The following is a 22,069-nucleotide window of genomic DNA, read 5'->3' on the forward strand; positions in this document are numbered from 1 at the left end:
AAGTATCCCATTTCCTAATCTAATTCCCTCAGCATCGCCCGACTTAATTCGACTACATTTCATTATCCTCCTTTTGCTTTTGTTGATGTTCATCTTATATTCTCCTTTCAAGACACTGTCCATTCCGTTCAACTGCTATTCCAAATCCTTTGCTGTCTCTGACAGAATTACAATGTCATCGGTGAACCTCTACGTTTTTACTACTTCTCCATGGATTTTAGTACCTACTCCGAACTTTTCTTTTGTTTCCTTTAGTGCTTGCTCAATATACAGATTGAATAACACCGGGGATAGGCTACAAAACTGTCTTACTCCCTTCCCAACCACTGCTTCCCTTTCATGTTCCTCGACTCTTTTAACTGCCATATGGTTTCTGTACAAATTGTAAATAGCCTTTCGCTCCCTGTATTTTACCCCTGCCATCTTTAGAATTTGAAAAAGAGTATTCCAGTCAACATTGTCAAAAGCTTTCTCTAAGTCTACAAATGCTAGAAACGGAGGTTTGCCTTTCCTTATTCTTTCTTCTAAGATAAGTCGTAGGGTCAGTATTGCCTCAGGTGTTCCAACATTTCTACGGAATCCTAACTGATCTTCCCCGAGGTCGGCTTCTACCACTTTTTCCTTTCGTCTGTAAAGAACTCGCGTTAGTATTTTGCAGCTGTGACTTATTAAACTGATAGTTCGGTAATTTTCACATCTGCCATCACCTGCTTTCTTTGGGTTTGGAATTATTATATTCTTCTTGAAGTCTGAGGGAATTTCGCCTGTCTCATACATCTTGCTCACCAGCTGGTAGAGTTTTGTCAGGACTGGCTCTCCCGGGGCTGTCAGTAGTTCTAATGGATTGTTGTCTACTCCCGGGGCCTTTTTTCGACTTAGGTCTATCAGTGCTCTGTCAAAATCGTCACGTAGTATCATATCTCGCATTTCATCTTCATCTACATCGTCTTCCACTTCCATAATATTGTCCTCAAGAACATCGCCCCTGTAAAGACCCTCTATTTACTCTTCCACCTTTCTGCTTTCCCTTCTCTGCTTAGAACTGGGTTTGCATCTGAGCTCTTGATGTTCATGCAAGTGGTTCTTTTTTCTCAAAAGGTCTCTTTAATTTTCCTGTAGGCAGTATCTATCTTACCCCTAGTGAGATAAGCCTCTACATCCTTACATTTGTCCTCTAGCCATCTCTGCTTAGCCATTTTACACTTCCTGTCGATCTCATTTTTGAGACATTTGTATTCCTTTTTGCCTGCTTGATTTACTGCGTTTTTATATTTTCTCCTTTCATCAATTAAATTCAGTATGTCTTCTGTTGCCCAAGGATTTCTACTAGGCCTCATCTTTTTACCTACTTGATCCTCTGCTGCCTTCACTATTTCATTCCTCAAAGCTACCCATTCTTCTTCTACTGTATTTCATTCCCCCATTCCTGTCAATTGTTCCCTTATGCTCTCCCTGAAACTCTGTACAACCTCTGGTTCTTTCAGTTTACCCAGCTCCCATCGCCTTAAATTCCCACAAAGCAACTACTGGTATTCTGAATTTCACACTCGAATTACACCGCGTTGCAATTTAAGATAACGTAACACATTTTAGATCTAAATCAGAAACAAAGGTGATTATATTTTCAGTTTGGCTGAACGTAAGAAATCCATTGTCCTACGGACTTAGCAGAGACGCGCTTAGCCGGAGGTCTTACCACTTCAGACGCTCGCCACGGACAGACGTACCGAGGGTACCTCACAGATACAAACGGAAGTGATTAGCGAGGTAGCTTCCTATACCAACATGACAAGGGACGGACAGGACCATATCAAGAATAGAAACCTCTTTGCTTTTAGAAAGCGTAGCTACCTGTTCCGACGTTGGTCCTACTGTTCACTAGCAGACAGGCTTCTCTACTACCATCGAGCATGCATCTAGAAATATATTTGCTCATTCATCCTTTCACACACAAGTGAAGGTGACTGACAGTATCTTATCATATACACTATATGAAAGAAAGCGCATGTAGGTTGCATATGAGACTGTCTGAAATGAATTACATATAAACTGTGTTTTAAAGTGTTGAAATGTGACAGATCTTTCTTGTTTATGTGTAAAAGTAACACGTTCCACTGCTCAGTCTCCTCCCAGATAGAGGCAGAAACACCACAGTAAATTGAGAAGTGGAATTCATGCCGAAAATGACAACAGATTTAAAAAATTAACATGAAGGGAATCCAACAGAGACCTTTCATTTGTCATGTATAGCTACATGTTCTCTATTCAGGGGATTGTAACTGACTAATTTCCGACTATATATGTTCAAAATATGTTCAGACTACCCTGTGTGATATAGAAGAGTTATCTACATGTGGAAACATTACTTTAGAAACACTTTATTTCCATGTGCGGATGCTTAAATATGAGGGTGATCCCTAAAGTAACCTCCATTTGTAAGTAAGGAAAAAAATAATTATATACATCTTAAAAGTACAGCTTTTACTATTTTTGAACATACTCAGCATTTAGATGTAAGCATCTATCATAATGTTTCACTAATTTGCAAAATTCTGCTGCCTGGGTGCGCTTCCAGTATTTTAGTTTTGAATTTCGTCGTCGTCATCGAAGCTCTGAGACGCAAGTCAAGTTGCTTCTTCATGCGAGCGCAGGGATGAAAATCGCTTGGCACCTACTCTGGGTTGTGGGGGGATGATCAAAATCGTCGCATTTTAATTTTTGTAAAACTTCTAGAGTTTTTCGGGCGCTGTGAGGTCCAGCGTTGTCATGTAAAGACACGACACCGAATGTCTGCACACCTTGTTTTGAATGGCTCGCTTGAGTTTCTTTAACGTTTCACAGTAGACACCGGAAGTGATCGTCGTTCCATACTCAATAAATTCAACGAGCGAAACCAATCGGCATCTGAACAAAAACCCTAGCCATAACCTTTCTGTGTGACAAAGTCTGGAGGACTTTCCTCAGCTTGAGTGAAGAATTGTTATGGTCCCAAACCATCGACTGTTGATTTGCTTCGAAGTTGACGTATGCCATCCAAGTCTTGTCACCAGTCACAGTTCTCTTCAAAATACCTTCTCCTTCTGCGTCGTAGTGTTAAACAGCCTATTGGCTTGGTTCTGTGGACCTCTGTGAGCAATTTCGGTGTCCACCGAGCATGGAACTTTTGATAGCCTAAGTTATCGGTGACATTCTCGCACAGAACGGTACGTGATATTTCTTGAAATTGTTCAGATACCAAAGAGATAGTAAATCTTCGGTTTCCTTGACAAAATGATTATTGTTGTTGTCTTCAGTCCTGAGACTGGTTTGATGCAGCTCTCCATGCTACTTTATCCTGTGCAAGCTGCTTCATCTCCCAGTACCCACTGCAACCTACATCCTTCTGAATCTGCTTAGTGTACTCATCTCTCGGTCTCCCTCTACGATTTTTACCCTCCACGCTGCCCTCCAATGCTAAATTTGTGATCCCTTGATGCCTCAAAACATGTCCTACCAACCGATCCCTTCTTCTAGTCAAGTTGTGCCACAAACTTCTCTTCTCCCCAATCCTATTCAATACCTCCTCATTAGTTACGTGATCTATCCACCTTATCTTCAGTATTCTTCTGTAGCACCACATTTCGAAAGCTTCTATTCTCTTCTTGTCCAAACTAGTTATCGTCCATGTTTCACTTCCATACATGGCTACACTCCAAACTAATACTTTCAGAAACGACTTCCTGATACATAAATCTATATTCGATGTTAACAAATTTCTCTTCTTCAGAAACGCTTTCCTTGCCATTGCCAGTCTACATTTTATATCCTCTCTAATTCGACCACCATCAGTTATTTTATTTCCTAAATAGCAAAACTCCTTTACTACTTTAAGTGTCTCATTTCCTAATGTAATTCCCTCAGCATCACCCGATTTAATTTGACTACATTCCATTATCCTCGTTTTGCTTTTGTTAATGTTCATCTTATATCCTCCTTTCAAGACACTGTCCATTCCGTTCATCTGCTCTTCCAAGTCCTTTGCCGTCTCTGACAGAATTACAATGTCATCGGCGAACCTCAAAGTTTTTACTTCGTCTCCATGAATTTTAATACCTACTCCAAATTTTTCTTTTGTTTCCTTTACTGCTTGCTCGATATACAGATTGAATAACATCGGTGAGAGGCTACAACCCTGTCTCACTCCTTTCCCAACCACTGCTTCCCTTTCATGCCCCTCGACTCTTATTACTGCCATCTGGTTTCTGTACAAATTATAAATAGCTTTTCGCTCCCTGTATTTTACCCCTGCCACCTTTAGAATTTGAAAAAGAGTATACCAGTCAACATTGTCAAAAGCTTTCTCTAAGTCTACAAATGCTAGAAACGTAGGTTTGCCTTTTCTTAATCTTTCTTCTAAGATAAGTCGTAAGGTCAGTATTGCCTCACGTATTCCAACATTTCGACGGAATCCAAACTGATCCTCCCCGAGGTCTGCATCTACCAGTTTTTCCATTCGTCTGTAAAGAATTCGCGTTAGTATTTTGCAGCCGTGGCTTATTAAACTGATAGTTCGGTAATTTTCACATCTGTCAGCACCTGCTTTCTTTGGGATTGGAATTATTATATTCTTCTTGAAGTCTGAGGGTATTTCGCCTGTCTCATACATCTTGCTCACCAGCTGGTAGAGTTTTGTCATGACTGGCTCTCCCAAGGCCGTCAGTAGTTCTAATGGAATGTTGTCTACTCCGGGGGCCTTGTTTCGACTCAGGTCTTTCAGTGCTCTGTCAAACTCTTCACAAAATGATTACTCACAACAAAAGATATAACACTCCACTCTTCATCATGTATACCTGTTCTACTACTTAAAAAAATTAAAAAAATTGGACCCATTGCCGCACATCACCTTGATTCATAACGTTTGGACCGTGTACAGTACAAAGTTGACGATGAATGTCTGCTGCTGGTACGTTTTGTGGCGAAAGAAATGTTATTACTGCTCGGAATTTGCGTTTCGCGATAAGGTTTTGATGTTCTAAAGAACGAATGCTCGAAAAACAAGGTTCAGACAGTCATAGCTGCACGTTTACTGAATCAGAGAACAAGCAGATGTGATAACGACGGCGCTCCGCGCACAAACCAGACGTCACGCTAGAACGGCAGTTACTTTCCGAACTAGCCTCGTAGTTTGTTAGCTATGTATTTCACTTTTTTCTGTGTCAAAGTGGGATTCACTAGAGGGAAGCGTAGATCATTTTTCCTTCTAGTATTGTATTTTTGTGCATCTCTAATCCTCTCAAACAGTAACAAACTGTAGACGACAAATTAGGTCAGTGAGTATAGACTATATTATCAAAAGTATCTTTTCTGCAATAAATACTTTTTTCTGCAATGAGGAGTTAACCCGTGAGCATCTCCAAGTGCGTTTGGTGCAGTAATTGGCAGATGACACGTATCATAAACAAATGTTGCAAAATCGCGAAGTGTGACGATGTGAAACCGTACCGGTATGATGGAACTGCACAGACTCCATCACGCACCCCTTAACAACCGAAGTTACATTTTATTTGCCCAGAGGAATCAACATCTCATAAACGACCCTAACATGGAATACTAAGGTCCTATAAAATCGTACTAAATGACTATTTTTAGTCAACCGAAAAATAATAATAATAATGAATTGAAGGGAACTACATGTCGCTTCAAATAAATATAAATAAAATCAAACAGATGTTATATTATATTAATGGCCATGACATACCATAAGACTCGTTGATATTATTCGAAAAAGTGATTGCAACAAAGGTATAAAGCAGCTGCGGGGAGTGCTGCCGTGACCCTGCTGCTCATTCAATCATTTATACGTATGCAACCCACCAAATGTTTTAGTTACTCCAGTGGTTGGAGCGGTTAATTGAATAATAAATGAAAACGATACTATCACTGCAACCGGGATTAACAGTTCTATGTGAAGTCTTATGGGACTTAACGGCTAAGGTCATCAGTCCCTAAGCTTACACACTACTTAACCTAAACTATCGTAAGGATAAACACACACACCCATGCCCTAGGGAGAACTCGAACCTCCGTCGGGACCAGCCGCACAGTCTCGGCTAATCCCCCCGGCTCTGTGGCAAGAGTACGTCCTCTTGTAAACATCAGCGCCCACTTATCGCCTGTGCGAAGCATACTCACCAATCTGCTGTGGTGGTAAGGCAGCGTGCGTCGTCGCATGTGAACAACCAGAATGTCGCTCGTCAGTACTCAGACACAGCAAAGTCCCATCCCCCGCCAGATCTCAGAGTCCCCGACGTCTAAAACCAGCGACCTTGCTCTTTCAACATCCGAACCAAGAGTGTCCATCTTCACTGTCCCTCTTCCCGACTCTGCCGTTTTCGTCGCTCCAGCCGCAATCGCCAATCAGAAAAAAATGTTGCTGTTTCCCACCAATAGCGTGAAAACCTCCACGTTTAATAAATTCCTACCACAGAATGTCTCCAGACACGGGCCCGCCATCTTTGTCGCTAGTTTTCTCTAGAAATTCCCGTCCTACGTCAGTAGATGATAGGTGAATCAGAATGTTGTTTACAAACTTATGAATTTCCGGGCGCAGCCCCGAATCCTCCTGTGGTCAGAAAAATGGTACTGAATCCTCCAAGCCCGCAGGGGTCTGAAAAACAATGGGACCGAATACTCCCATTTGAAGCAGGTAGCAGTTCTAAACGTTGTGAATACTCCAAGCAGGCAAAGGAAAGTATAAGAAGTTACAGTAGAAGATGTAAAAAAATTTCGCATGTATTCTATGTTTAAAAACTTTATCTTTTATCTTATTTAGATATTTATTTTTAGAAACTGGAATCATTTACAACCTATATTTCTTCATAATTAATTTATTAAAATAGCAAATCATGATTTCACATCACATATTCTAACTCAGTGTTCATTTTATGAATTATGGTTACATTTCCAGCAAATCTATACATACAACAAATTGAGAAGTGTCCGATGTCTGAATATAGGAGATTGTTAAGGAAACTTTATTTGAATGGTCTACAGAAGCGCAATGGGTAGCGGCCATGACGCAGTGGATAGACCGGTTCCCGTCAGATTACCGAAGTTAAGCGCTGTCGGGCGTGGCTGGCACTTGGATGGGTGACCAACTTGGCCGTCATGCGTTGTTGCCATTTTTCCGGGTGCACTCAGCCTCGTGATACCAACTGAGGAGCTACTCGACCGATTAGGAACGGCTCCGGTCAAGGAAAACCATCATAACGACTGAGAGAGCGGTGCGCTGACCACACGCCCCTACTATCTGCATCCTCAGCTGAGGATGACATGGCGATCGGATGGTCCCGATGGGCCACTTGTGGCCTAAAGACGGAGTGCCATGGAAGCGCAATAGACGGCAAAAAATTTCTTTGTATTTCTTCTGAGTTCCTGTTTGTACTCGCATTATACAAAAAATAATGCACGAAGTTGGATGCTCTTTTGACACTTATACTGTTGCGGTCTAATGTAAAATCTGGTACATATTTCTTCTTTATAAACAGCCTAGAAGCAGAGTTATATAAGTTTTACTATGAGACCGTGGACGGAGGAAAGAGTGCATTCTCTTCCTTGTAAGTTTTTACTAAATAGTCACAGAAGCCTTCCCATTTTTCCGATGCAGGTGTTTCTGCCATGAAATTGTCAACAAAACAGTCGCCAACCATATCAGGAGCTAGCATGGGCAAACCAAATATGTACGACAGAAACCTTCCAATTTCATTTTTTGTATAGTAGTCATGTGCAAGCCCCACTGTTTGTATTTTTCGCCACCAGCTCAGTGTTAAATGAAATTTTCATCATTGAATGTGAATATCAGGCCAGACCTCACTTCCAGCTTTCATTACACTCTTACACTGTTGATGGTGAAAAGTTCGAACCTATATCACTACATTTATCAACAAAGCTTTGAAATACATGTTGATACAACAAAGTTTTCTTATCGTTCAATAAAGAGGAGGCCAATGGAATGGAATGGCGTTGGGGTTATGAAAGGTCTCTGACGGATTCCTTTCATGTTAATTTTTTAAAACTGTTGTCATTTACGGCATACATTCCACTTCTAAATTTACTGTGGTGCTTCTGACTACCTGGGAGGAGACTGAGCATTGGAACGTGTTACTTTTACACATAATCAAGAATGATCTGTCACACTACTACACTTTAAAACACAGTTTATATGTAATGTAATTCATGTCACACAGTCTCATACGGAACCTACATCCGCTTTCTTTTATGCACTGTATATGATAAGATACTGTCATCCCCCTTCCCTTCAGTGTGATAGGATGAATGAGCAAATGTATTTCTAGTTGCATGCTTGATGGTAGCAGACAAGCCTATCTGCTAGAGAACAGTAGGACCAACGTCGGAACAGGTAGCTAAACTTTCTAGAAACACAGAGTTTTCTATTCTTAGTATGGTCCTGTCCGTCCCTTGTCATGTTGGTATAGGAAGCTGCCTCTCTGGTCACTTCCGTTTGTATCTGTTAAGCAGGCTCGGTAGGGGCCCAGGTCAGTCTGTCCGCGGCGAGCGTCTGAAGTGGTAAGATCTCCGGCTTAGCGCGTGTCTGCTAAGTCCGTAGAACAATGGATTTCTTAAGCTCAGCCTAACAGAAAATTTAATCACCTTTATTTCAGGTTTAGATCTAAAATATCTAATGTTATCTAAAATTGCAACGCAGTGTAATTCGAGTGTGAAGTTCAGAATATCTTCCAGTAGTTGCTTTGCCACTACTATGTGAGTAAAGTGGAAGCACGTCAGGATGATCAATCTTAAATGCGAATGTGTGTGAGATTATAACGTCTCTTCTTGACAATAGTTTTCAGTATAGCAACTTTTCTTTATGTTCAACCCACGTGGGGTGTACTTTGCGAGACCAGTACCACGTGCTTATACAATTGTTTGACCCATGAGGTTAATAGTAAGACGACAGTAACCAGTTCGAAGTTTCTCTTTTGTAATTGGTGTTTCGATGTAATTTATTATAATTATCAAAATTATTGTGGAGTTACACTCTTTGTGTAAACCAAGTTGACCACGTGAAGCATGTGGTGTAATCATCAAAGTAGCCCTCAGCTATTCTTTTCGCGAAGATTTCACAGAAAGTTAGTATGAATTTAGTATACCAGTGTGCGGTAATTTCATGACGCACAGGATTGTGCTACGAACGTGATTGAATCGGTTGGTTGTGGTTAATTTCCTCTTACATATGTTTCGACGTTCTTGGTGTGTTATTTTATGAATGCAGTGTTGTATGCAGTCTCCCAATCTTGGCTCCATATTTCATGTGTTCCGTAGGATTACAAACTCACATTTTCACAATCCTAAATAAGGACCAGTTACGTTATGAATCAATTTTAATATGCTGAAATTTTAACGGAACAATGATTAATGTTAAAATTTATTTATTTAAATTCTCTTTATATATATATATATATATATATATATATATATATATATATATATATATATATATATATATATATATATCACCGGTTGTTGTAAGATGACAATTAAATGATTATAATTAATGTTAGTCTGGTTGGGAATTTGGTAAGCTAGACTGGATACCTTGGGAAACAGTTGCTCAGTAATATAAGGTAAACTTCCCCAGATAGCTCACAGCTTTTAACCGAATTTTATTGTCTTGAACATCAGCACCACTTTCAGAATAAATTAATGCATCAACATTACAACTGACAAAAAAACTTTGGACAGCACTTAAAGATACCATCAACATATATAGATTCACACTGCGTTAATGTTTTAAGGCTTCCAGAGTCACAAAATATGATCACATTTTCTCGGTGTTATTTTCTAATAAACACTTTGTTGTTTCCACATTCAGCGTGTTGATAACATCATTAACACCTTCAGTTTTGGCAGAGTTTTTCGCCTAGGTTTGTAAACATACACTCCTGGAAATGGAAAAAAGAACACATTGACACCGGTGTGTCAGACCCACCATACTTGCTCCGGACACTGTGAGAGGGCTATACAAGCAATGATCACACGCACGGCACAGCGGACACACCAGGAACCGCGGTGTTGGCCGTCGAATGGAGCTAGCTGCGCAGCATTTGTGCACCGCCGCCGTCAGTGTCAGCCAGTTTGCCGTGGCATACGGAGCTCCATCACAGTCTTTAACACTGGTAGCATGCCGCGACAGCGTGGACGTGAACCGTATGTGCAGTTGACGGACTTTGAGCGAGGGCGTATAGTGGGCATGCGGGAGGCCGGGTGGACGTACCGCCGAATTGCTCAACACGTGGGGCGTGAGGTCTACACAGTACATCGATGTTGTCGCCAGTGGTCGGCGGAAGGTGCACGTGCCCGTCGACCTGGGACCGGACTGCAGCGACGCACAGATGCACGCCAAGACCGTAGGATCCTACGCAGTGCCGTAGGGGACCGCACCGCCACTTCCCAGCAAATTAGGGACACTGTTGCTCCTGGGGTATCGGCGAGGACCATTCGCAACCGTCTCCATGAAGCTGGGCTACGGTCCCGCACACCGTTAGGCCGTCTTCCGCTCACGCCCCAACATCGTGCAGCCCGCCCCCAGTGGTGTCGCGACAGGCGTGAATGGAGGGACGAATGGAGACGTGTCGTCTTCAGCGATGAGAGTAGCTTCTGCCTTGGTGCCAATGATGGTCGTATGCATGTTTGGTGCTGTGCAGGTGAGCGCCACAATCAAGACTGCATACGACTGAGGCACACAGGGCCAACACCTGGCATCATGGTGTGGGGAGCGATCTCCTACACTGGCCGTACACCTCTGGTGATCGTCGAAGGGACACTGAATAGTGCCCGGTACATCCAAACCGTCATCGAACCCATCGTTCTACCATTCCTAGACCGGCAAGGGAACTTGCTGTTCCAAAAGGACAGTGCACGTCCGCATGTATCCCGTGCCACCCAACGTGCTCTAGAAGTTGTAAGTCAACTACCCTGGCCAGCAAGATCTCCGGATCTGTCCCCCATTGAGCATGTTTGGGACTGGATGAAGTGTCGTCTCACGCGGTCTGCACGTCCAGCACGAACGCTGGTCCAACTGAGGCGCCAGGTGGAAATGGCATGGCTAGCCGTTCCACAGGACTACATCCAGCATCTCTACGATCGTCTCCGTGGGAGAATAGCAGCCTGCATTGCTGCGAAAGGTGGATATACACTGTACTAGTGCCGACATTGTGCATGCTCTGTTGCCTGTGTGTATGTGGCTGTGGTTCTGTCAGTGTGATCATGTGATGTATCTGACCCCAGGAATGTGTCAATAAAGTTTCCCCTTCCTGGGACAATGAATTCACGGTGTTCTTATTTCAATTTTCGGGAGTGTATTTACGAAAATGGTTGACATCTCTCGTAGTTATATCTTGAGTATCTTCTCCTGTTAACTTCTGGTAAATTGTTTTTGACGGTCTCCCATAAATACCTTCTACGGCTTTTCTCTTTAGGTCAGAAATGATTTCTTACCTCTGAATGTTGTTATGAGGCATTTATTCATGACTGTTCTCTTCTTGACACTCCACGACATCCAGCTCTTCAATGGAAATAGTTGTAACCAAACGTATGCAGTCATTAATGTTGCACGTCCATCGCGCTAAACCACATTTCAACAGTTTTTGAAAACGAAGGTGTTATCTTTCAAAACCAACATTTTCCTTCCCTTCCGACTTACTGAAACTGTACGCTCGTCTGAGGGCGTGTTCACTCTACAACGATCTGCCGCGAACTGCGAAGTGGCCGCAGGCAGCTGTGGTCATTAGCGCACACAATGCTCTGTCGTATTGTGTCAGTTTGGGAGGATCCTACCTGCTTTCGGGAGGATTCGGGGCTGCGCCCTAATTTCCAGAAGCCTAACCAACATGACGGGAATCCCGTGAAGCTCCTCCTTCCGCCGCGGTAGGCTCAGATACTCCAAGACTTGTGATTTCTCCATAAATTGTTAAGTGGCAGCCAGCGCTTTAGACCCTCACCCTTCTGCGGTGCCGAACCATAACGAATACCGCGAACCCAACCTTAGCTGTATACACAGGGGAGTTCCGTGAGCCTTGTCAGGTTGCTCCGAGAAGCGCGTAAGCCGCAACAAAGCACCTGAATGCCGTGTGATCTCCTCTGCTGCTCTCGGAGTTCTGTGCGAACTGAGCAGTTCACACACACTCTTAGAATGGAACTACAAGCTTCGGCCAACAAACACTGCAGTTTTATAAAGTGCTACGGTCGCAGTGCTACGGTCGCAGGTTCGAATTCTGTCTCGGGCATGGATGTGTGTGATGTCCCTAGGTTAGTTAGGTTTAAGTAGTTCTAAGTTCTAGGGGACTGATGACCTCAGAAGTTAAGTCCCATAGAGCTCAGAGCCATTTGAACCATTTTTTGAGTGTAGCATACAAACAGAAGGAGGCAAGGCCTGGATCCTTTCGGTGTGATATATTGCGCATAAGTAGACAGAAAGCCCCACTATTACCCGGTTGCAGAACAATCACTGGAAGCTGTCACGTCCTTAGTTATCTGGAGGTATGCACACGGAGTGATTTAAAGTGGAACGACCACACAAAGCTAATGTAGGTAAGGCAGATGCCATTTGCTATCGCTGAAAGAATCCTCAAGAAGTGTACTCCATCTGCAAAGGAAGAAGCTTACAGAACCTTTGTTCGACCAACACTTGCAATTTGACGCCGAGTCTGGGATCCGTACCAGATAGGATTGATAGAGGAAGTAGAAAAGATTCAAAGAAGAGCAGCGCGTTTCGTTACAGGTTCATTTAATAAGCAAGAAAGCGTCACGAAGATGCTCAGCCAACCAGTAATAGTTGCTGCAAGAGAGGACTTCTTCATCAATGTGTGGTTTACTGGTAAAGTTACAAGAGAGTACGTTTCTAGAATAATTAACCAACCTATGCACAGATCACGAAAAGGCCATGAAGGTAAAATTGGAGATATTCGCTCACACAGAAACTTTCCTTCAGTCATGGTTCCCGTGGAACATTCGCGACTTGAACAAGAAATGGGAGAAGCGACAATGGTACACAAAGTACCCTCCGCCACACACCGTATAGCGGCTTGCGGAGTGTAGAACTATATGTAACGAAAATTTAAAGGCCTTAGCTATTCTACTATCTAGTTTTTACGGTTCACGTTACCCTCAATCCACAACTTAGAACTATTTATTCTGATTTTTAAGTTATTGTTCGTAAACTAATTTATGGGAGACAGTTAGTATTGACAATAGTGCTCACATATCTGCAATAAGGGTTAATTACGCCTCCCGAATCACATTAAGTGCTAAATCATTCACAAGTGGTAAGTGGAATCGAAATTGTAGTTAGAAACTGTAGCGTCACGACAACCGTTTTGCTTGTTTAGTGCTTCCAGTAGATGAAGCATTTTCCAAGATGCTACCGTCTGCAAGAGTCAGATGTAGACATAAAGCGCAGAGCGTATTGTTTTTCGCCCTACGCTGAATACTGTGATGAACAGAGTGGCCAGAAACATTCAGAAAACTTGTAAGGGTTGTAGGGTAGGTTGTGCTGTTAAAAGTCACCGAATAAGTTTTCAACCGCCAAATCGCTAAAACCATGTGTTCATGTAGATAACCAGTTTCGGCAGTTCTGTCGCCGTCTTCGGATCTATGTTTACATCATTACACAATCAATTAGTACACCAAGCGACTTACCTGCCAGTCTAGCCAAGAGTGCTAATGCCATGCTTCCTGGAGTCGGGTAGACGCTCCGGCCCCGGATCGAATCTGCCCGGCGGATTAACGACGAGGGCCGATGTGCCGGTCAGCCCGGATGTGGTTTTTAGGCGGTTTTCCACATCCCACCAGGTGAATACCGGGTTGGTCCCCACGTCCCGCCTTAGTTACATGACTCACAGACTTCTGAACACATTCACACTATTCCATGGATTACACTAAATGCAGACATCTAGAGTGTAATAATTCCATCCCAGGGGGTACAGGGTGGCAGCAGGAAGGGCATCCGGCCACCACTCAACATTAATCTTGCCAAATCAGACACTAACCAAGCCAACCCTGCGAAATCGTAGGATATGGGTACTAGCTATAGGTAGTACAGCAGGTGATGCTATGCAATGTATGTCTATGTCGATGTCGTGAGTTATACGAGAAGTAGACATGTCAGCTTTAAAATAAGAGCTATGTACACGCCATGCTGCTACGCCGTTTACTAGTGCTCACATCTAACATCACTTTACAAATTTACGCTTTGTAGCAACATGGACCACGTATGGTACTGAAGGAGAAGATTCTGTAATGATATAAGCACAGATACGAAGATGGCAACAGAGAGTTGCCCAAATGCATGACTGAATGATTGTAGCGATCTTGGCAGCTGAAAATTTATTCAGTGTTAATAATACTACAGATTTCTCCGACGCTGGCGATCTCAGAAGCGTATAAATAATTTTTAAGAAAAAGATTCAATACGTTGCGCCCTTTCCGAGGTTAGCCAATCAGGCCGCTGCGAACGTAAATTCCAGTGGCCCGCCAGACACAGGTAGTTTCAGTATTTCTCATAGCGTAGATGATGGCGCACGAGACTGCTTAGTGTTTGGCGCAGGTTCGTCCTTAACAGTTCCATGTCCAGTTTTTGTACCGTTCTCTTGTTCTATTTTAGGAAAACAAACGAAGAACACGTTTGGAGTCACCGTCTTTGGCGTGTCACATGAATATGCGCGCGCAACGGCCCGATTGGCTAACTTCAATGCTAATTACCTCGGAACGGCGCAACGTATCTACTTTCTTTCTTAACAGTTATTTTTCAGCACAACATACCCTGAAATGCCCTTACAAGATTCTTTTACTAAAGAGAACAATGGGGCTGAAAAAACTATGAAGTGCGACTTCGTTATACTTGATAGATATGCATATAACCCAAGCGAGTATAAACGGATCGTTAACTACGAAATGATTATCATCTCTTCCATTCTTAAATTTGGCAAAGAGATAATTTAGGGAAGAGTATACTTCCTGCATTCTGGCATTTCAACAACCGCTGAATAGCAGGGGCAACATGGGACAATGTTCTGTTAACCATGATACGAGTGTGTAACAAAATGAAAGCGTCAAACTTTCTTTCTTTTTGCTACCTGCTTGTCGCCGAACATTCACTGTTTTTATGCAAATTTAATTTATGTTTTTAAATGATAACAAATGGCCTTACAATCGCTTCAAGTTTCTTATTTGGTAGTTATTAAAAAACTGATATTTCGTGATCATCTGGTCTTATAAATGTTTGCTGCCTATGTTAATATCGTTTAAATGCACCAAGTATGGTCAAGACTGTTATACTGAATAACGCAAGTTACAGTTCTGCGCCATCAGATGCTGTAGCTGTCGTCTGCGTGGTGGTGGCGGGTGACCTTGGTTATAGCAAAGACCGTAATTTCAGCCTTCTCAAAACTTGTCAATGAACACAAGAGATTCGTCCTGCCACTCACTGGAGTATTTGCACTGTATTTATTTGAGCAATTAGCTATGTTATTATCACCTTTCTTTATTAATTTGAACGCGTGCGTAAGAAATGGGTTGTTGTTAACCATTAAGGCGACCGACTGCTCATTGCGAAGTAACTGATGGATGCAGGGGCTCGATCGTAAAATTCACTCCGTATTACGAAAACACTGTCTTAGCCATTGCACTGCCTAACTTCATTATCGTTTTGATACTGTGAATACATTCATCCATTGTACAATTTATGTCGCAGGCGCAGGGAAAGAGAAGAGTGCGTCTTATCTCATTAAACCCTTTGAAAGAAATGTTGTACCTAGACTGCTAAGGCCGCCAAGCTCTAAAGGAGCTAATTTTATTTTTATAAATTCTGGAACTTACAGTGAATTTAAAAGGCAAGTTGTTAACTGTACTTTGCACTCAAAATTTTAGGATGGAAGCAAGTCAAATTGATTCTAATGCCATGTTCTGGCAGCCATCTTTAAACTTTAACTAATTACTGAAATTCATTAAACTTGATTTTGAACTCCCAATTATCGAAATTTGTATCAGTAAATGGAAAAAATAAAGATGACTAATGCAAATATCCTTAAATTTTTTGTTTAAACAGCAAACTGCATTAGTAGCATTACATTCTCAAATACAATAATTTGAATACATTATTACCATTCTAAATATCGTAAGATTTATTCAAGTTATTGTTGTTAACAAATGACAAACGACTGAGGACAGCGCAGTGATGGCGTGATCAAATAAAAGTCTAATCACTGTTGCAAACAAACTATAAGGTTCAAATTATTCATAGTTTTATTTTGACCTATCGTGACTGACGATCCATTAACAAAAGTACTTTACTGGACAAAATAAGTCTTGCCTCGTCATGGCCTACGTTGACGGAAGCGCAATTATGGTTGCCTCGTCGAAACAGTGGTGGACGATGATCTCACACAGCTTCTTCACGTCTCAGGTAAGTTAGCGCACGCCAAGTAATATGGCGCGCCTCAGACTCTCTGTTCCAGCGGCGATCATGGCTCACGAAATTTCGCAACGTCATCAGGTCAGAAATTCTTGCATCAGCGACTTGATGATTGCACTGACAACTTAGCAGTGTGTAATAGAAAAAGTCACATCACTTCGATGAAGATCCGATGCACTCTTAGCACTACAGTAATTTTACATCTGCGGCAGTCGACAATGTGCCTAAGCCGTTCAACGCCTCACCACTGTCTCCTTCTTCCGCTACGGTTGTGCACGGCACCACCGAGAGCGCTGTGATGTCCGGAATTTAAAAAAAAAAAAAATGGGGGTGGTAATTTTTTTTTTATTTTGTTGATAGGAAAGAAAGAAAAAAGGGTGAATAAAGGTGAAGGGAAGTGGTTCTATTTTTACTGGAATGAACTTATTGATGGACATCACACAAATTTATTTTACCTATATTTTTTTACTCATCGAAGAAGACAACACAACACATATAAAAGAAATCCTCACACTAAAAATATCCACAGAATGATCGTTTCACAAGACACTTTCTAGCTCGACTGACTCTTAAGACTGAACAAGACTCGACTGACTCTACTCTCTCTCTGGACCACAGCCTCTTCACGTCCCTCTGGACCAGAGATTTGAACTATGATTAGCACGCCGATTATTTAATTAATCGTACAGCCGCTGGGCGCGCGCTTGGCGCGTCATTTAAATGGGGTTAAACGCACACCGCGAGAGGCGTGGGCTAGCGGTGTCTTACAGGTATCGCCACACGGCCCCCTCTACTGGTGCGTAAGTTTTTCAAACTTCGCGGCAGTACCAGATTTGAGTTGACGAACAAGGTTGTGCAGTGTTTGCACCAGCATTATACAACATTTTCAGACATATGACAAGTACATACATATATAAAGAATTATAGCCTAAAGTACAAAGTTTAAGTAAATATACATAAATTGTTGCACATTACAAAATAGCCACTTTGAAATTGATCAATGGATGATTCATTTTTTTTTTTTAGAGAGATGCCTGCACCGTTGGCAGTCCTGTTATTAAAACAATAGCTGCTACCCTGTATTCACAGTTCTTATTGTGTCGACCAGTGAGCACTATGCTTTGCCTCAGTTCAGTGTGGTGCGTCGTGCGAAGCACAGTAAAAGTCACAGCACCATCAGGACAATAGGTAATGAATCTGCTTACGACAAAAGAACACAAAAGGTCATACAATTTGGTTTTAAGTTGTCGATGACAACAAAGTTTATGTCAGTATTGTTGGTGTTTAAGAGTGTCTGTGCGTGCACGAGTGCAGTAATTTTGATAAAGTGGTCCATCCACCACGCACCGCGGCACTGCGTACAGCCTCGCGCTCGGGTCCGCTGTTGAGGTATAATAGGCGGTGACACGTCTGGCGGCGCCACCCCTTACGACGGACGCGACAGTACTGGTAGCCGCATCCGAAGACCGTACAACGCAGACTTCCAAGCACTTTCCAAGGTAGGGATCACTGTGATACGCATCATTGCACTTTATCGTAGAATTTGAGATTAAACTTATCACTTTGTACGGAAAACACTTTTCTATCATATTTTTACTCTTGACTGGTTGATTTCTCTTTATCAACACTATTTGATTTTTTTTTACACTGTTCAGAAGGGAGGTTCGACGTCCTGTTCCTTCTGAGAACACATTTTCACAGACACTTCACTTTTGAGCAAAATTACACTTTGCATCTTTTCTCCTTTTATATTAGGTGCACCTAGTAAGACTGTTTTGTGTGTAGCCTTCACAAGAGGACATTTAAGTTTTGAATAGGCAAGTTCAAAATTACATAGAAAAAATGGACATGTACATATACATAAAATGATTACCTACTATAGACATGAAATTCAATATACATAATACAAATGAACTTCTTCGTAGCTAAGTTGCTACATAGCCATTGAAATACTTTGCTAGTCGTGACCTGTGAAACTCTCCCAAAATTCATATTTATATAGAGAATGCTAGTTGTTTACATCTTCAAAAACTTACAATTAGACATGTTTTGCTAGTCGTGTCCTGTGAAACTTTACAAAATTCAGATTTATATTGAGATTGCTAGTTGTTTACATTTACAAAATTTTACAATTAGACATGACATGACATATTTATGTACACGAAATTCAGGTTGTGCCATCTATTTCTTGCTGTGCATGAGCACTAACGGAGTACTATCTCCTTCTTTACAGAATATTGAAATCTATGGCATCTGCCATCAAGAATTCTGCAAAACTCTACGAGAGACCCTAAGTGCTGCAAATTATGAATGGACAAAATATACAAAAGAATAGTGCAAAAACCTCGCTACCCCACTGTCCATCGTCCAGCAGTGGGCAAGGAGGTGGGAGTAGGATCAAGATAGAAGGATTGGGTTATATTCATATTTACAAAATCTTCATCAATACAGTAGTGTTTTCACACATGTGTGCGACGAATAGTGTATCTGTTTGCGTAACGTATGCATCATAAACTTTGCCATTGCGCAAGTGTCACTGACTTTAAGCCCATTCATGTTATATTCAGTTTCATCCTTTAAAGTTGATCCGAATTGCTGTTTAAGCAAAAAGAAATTCAATGATCATTGTCAATCACTTCCTGTAAATCAGTCAAAGATTTTTGCAAGAATCAATGTGAGTACCGTATATGGTTTAATTCACTCGTTGAATCAGTCATGTTTAGGTAAATACGCGCTTAATGACACGGTAGTTTATATTCCTGAAAAAAATTCGGTCAGTAAACGTACTAATAAATGACTACAGGATCCTTCCATAAGAGGTGTACTTTAGTGAGTATCACGTAGTAAAATAAATATATGAATTTCCTGTAGGTAAAGGAAAATGAATGCGCTTTAGTTTCCATAAAGACAAGAAAATCGCTGTGTCCACTAAGACAGCTGCGTCGTACTGCTTCACACACAAATCTTCAAAAACTTATCCACTTTGCTGAAAGAGAAAGAAAAATCTCATACACTAAAGTATGTTTTCTTGTAATCGTGAATTGTACGTCGTACCGGTAGTCGTGTAGTTTTTGTTTCCTGGTCGAGAACATGAGCAGAGAGCGGGAGACTTCGTATCCTAGCAATTGTTTTATGAGAGTCGCATTTTCTTAACTCTGGTCCAGACAGAACGACATAAAATTGCATAACTTATATACTATCCCACTTACACAAATACATATGTCCATGTCCTCACAGTATCAAGTAATGAGTGCTAGATTTCACCTAAGTTACTTCACAGGATAAAAACATTTTTTTAAATAGTGTTAATGTTAGTGAGTTCATAAGTTCGTAACCATTAAACACGACCTTCGTAAATGTAGAATACGAATCTTACGAAGGCAGCCTGCATGCATGGTACTACACAATTAGCCTGTGTAAAGAATGAGATTCTAAAACGACAGCAATTTTTATTCGCTACGTAAGCAGATTATTTATTTCGCTGTGGCTGATAAACATTTTTCCTCCACAATGACCTATGTGCAAAATTTACGTTTGTTACGATGGAGAGCACACAAACTCTTTATGCCAAGCGTGAGATAATGGTTTTTTAAATAGGGCACATACCAAATAAGTTTTTCTTTCTCCTTTTTTATAGCCTACACGGCGAATCACTTCTCATTAACATCTATCAGTATTCATACACACGTATCGTTTTCATTCATACAGCTTCATATAATTAATATTCACCTTTCTTCTCATAGAACAGCTTCAATATAAATCGCAAATCATCAAATAATACTACGTGGTAGCATCATTGGCTCACACACAACGAAATCCTCATCATCATCATCATAAAAACTACTTTATAAACTAAAATTCACATTCATTCTTTCACACTCATTTCAGCACAATCATTCACTCATGCTGGCGTATAGTATAGCATTCTGGTGGCTCTCAAATTTATCACAGTTATTAACATAATAAAATCTTTTTTCTTGTACATAGTTTCCTGTTCTAGAAAATGCCTGTTTAAGGAGTAAGTTTGGTCGCTAACTTCGTTGTCCTTGGCTAGTAGTCAAATTATTCGTAGCGTAGTAAATATAACGTAGATTAAATAGTTCTTGGATTGCATGTAATGTTTAACGTAGATTTGCTATAGTTTAATGCGTTATGATTCTTTGCATTGACTAACAATTAACACTAACATTTTAGCTGTAACTAGCACATCCTTTCTCTTTCTCTTACCTTACATACTGCTTTAAGTGGTGGTGGGCGTAAAGTCCTTTAACTTTCTGTGTTGTAGGGTATGCTAATAAATAACATCCAGGGTGAGGAATATCGACGATCCGGTATGGACCTGAGTAAATTAATTGCCATTTCTTAAGCAAACGTTTTAGCCTCGTAGATTTGGGATGGGTTGTGAGCAATACCAAATCATCAATTTCGAACACACGTGTCGGTCTGACCCGTTTATCAAATTTTTTCTTCCGGAGCTCCGCAGTGTGTGCCAGGGTAATGGCAGCTTGCCTTACCTTTTCCTGCAAAGAAATATCGTTCGAAGACAACTTAGGCAGGGGACTTGACCATGAGTTTTTTTCTGGTTCGTCTGATAATAACTCGGCAGGTGAGAATCCGGTTGAACTATGTGGCAAATTGTTCACAATGTACTCGAACGGAGCGAGGTATTCTATCCATTTGGAATGTTTTGTAGAAGAATGGATGCGCATAAATTGATTAAATTCTTTAAAAATTCGCTCAACGGGGTTACCCTGTGGGTGAAATCGGGAAGTAAGAACATGTTTAATATCGGAATCTTGCAGAAATGATTTCCACTTTGCACTCGTAAAGTACAATGCATTGTCCGTTAGGACAGCGACAGGTTTTCCGACGCGGGCTAGGTAGTCGGCCGAAAAGCGTCGAATGATAGCCGCAACAGTGGCTGTGCGCAAGGCGTACAATTTCACATACTTAGTAAAAACGTCCAATATAGCCAAAATGTATTTAGCACCACCGCGGGATTGTGGATAGGGTCCGCCGATGTCTACGGAAATCAAATCAAGCGGTTGCTTTGGAAGAATGGGATGCAATTCAATTGATGCAAGTTTGTTCAAATATTTTGCCTTCTGGCAAATGATACATTTGCGAATGACCTGCAGGACTCTACGTCGCATGTTAGGAAAATAGCAGAAGCGTAGGATCTTGGCGGCACATTTATTAATGCCATAATGTCCCCAGGTTTTGTGGGTGAACAAAATGAAGTCGTCAACATAAGCTTCCGGTAAACATACCAACCAACGCTCTGACACGAGATGGGAACGATGAAACAGTACACCATTGTTGATCTTGTAGTAATTTTGAAGATTAGAATTTGAATTCTGACATAATTTTGTTTTTACTGTAGACCACCTAGGATCGGCATCTTGTAACTGTGCAAAATCCCTGCAGATTCGATGATAGTAGCGGTTGTAGGATTCGTCATACATTAACATGACCTGAAAGTCGGAAGTTTGCTCATGCAAATCTGAAAGATTTTTCGCATCGTGCGGAAGACGAGAAAGAGCGTCCGCAACAATATTGGTTTCGCCGGAGATGTAAATAATTTCGAAATCGTATTCTTGT

Source organism: Schistocerca gregaria, chromosome 7 (assembly GCF_023897955.1).
Source record: "Schistocerca gregaria isolate iqSchGreg1 chromosome 7, iqSchGreg1.2, whole genome shotgun sequence".
NCBI lineage: Eukaryota > Metazoa > Arthropoda > Insecta > Orthoptera > Acrididae > Schistocerca > Schistocerca gregaria.